Consider the following 1,292-nt stretch of genomic DNA (forward strand, 5'->3'; position numbering starts at 1 on the left):
TGAAGGATCTGTGCCAGCAGGCTGAGGGATCTGCACTGGAGCCACGAAGCAATGCTCAAAGTAAGGACCAGAGTTCCCATAAAAAGAATAGCAGCCATCCTCAGAGACAGCGAGGACCCAAGCTCCTCTGATGAGAACAGCTGAGCTCATATCAGGAAAACAACATGACAAACTTCTCCAGGAAAATCAACAGCACACCATCTTCCCCTCCAGTTTTCCTTTTATGCTCTTGGCAACAATCCTCAAGTGAGCTTTCCACACCAAGAACCATGCTGATTCAGTCCAGCTGTGTGTTACAAGTTGACCATTAGTTAATCCACAACAAATAAAATGTCTAATGTTTAATTAAATAAAACTTGCCAAGTCACACAGCTAGGATATAGTGGAGCTCAGATTTGAACAAAGATAACCTGGCTCTGATATCTACATTCTTCACTATAATGTTGTAATACCTTCCTTAAATAAAATACAAATATTACCAATTCTGATAAAGCAAATGGACATTTTGCAGATATTAAAAGGCACAAGGAAGGTAAAAGTTGAAGTAAAGGGCATCAATGATAATATTCTCACTTTATAAAAAGGGAAATAGGAGATACTGATAAAAGTTAAAGGATGATGGCACACACTTGTAATCCCAGCACTTGGGAGACCAAGGCAGGAGGGTCACTGTGAGTTTGAGGACAGCCTGGGCTACAAAGTGAGCAAGGCTAGCCTCAAGTGCACAGTGAAACCCTGTTTGAAAAAGACAAAAGTAAAAGTTAATGCAGTATGAATTTTTTTTTATCCTGAAAACCAGTGATTTCCAGACATTTTGTTTTGTTTTGCTTGACAGGATCTCATTATGTAGCCCAGGCTGAACAAAACTTGTGAATAAAACTTAGACCTTTACAGAGCATTCCTCCAACATCAGAATACACATTCTTCTCAGCTGCACATGGTACATTCTCTAAAACAGACCATATACTAGCAAACAGAACGTGCTTAAGTAAATGCAAAGGAATTGAAATTATCCCATGCATACTATTGGACCACAGTGCAATGAAGTTGGTATTAATGACAAAAGAAATCATAAAAACTCCATAAACACATGGAAATTACCCTCCTCAACAACCAATGGGTCACAGATGAAATTTTAAAAAATTAAACGATATTTACAATCAAATGAAAATGCAGATACAACTTACCAGAACCTATGGGATGCAATGAAAACAATCCTCAGAGGAAAATTTACAGCAGTGAATTCTCACATCAGGAAAGCAGAATAAGCACAAATAAAAAACCTTATGCTG

General features: G+C 38.1%; 1 long non-coding RNA gene across 1 annotated transcript in view; it reads right to left on the minus strand.

Annotated features, from left to right (window-relative positions):
• LOC106147732 overlaps positions 1-1,292 on the minus strand; it is a 103,589-nt gene that overhangs the window by 71,441 nt on the left and 30,856 nt on the right. The gene's annotated exons all lie outside the window — the stretch shown is intronic.

The sequence above is a fragment of the Chinchilla lanigera genome, unplaced genomic scaffold (genome assembly GCF_000276665.1).
Source record: "Chinchilla lanigera isolate Chin_1 unplaced genomic scaffold, ChiLan1.0 scaffold00008, whole genome shotgun sequence".
Lineage (NCBI taxonomy): Eukaryota > Metazoa > Chordata > Mammalia > Rodentia > Chinchillidae > Chinchilla > Chinchilla lanigera.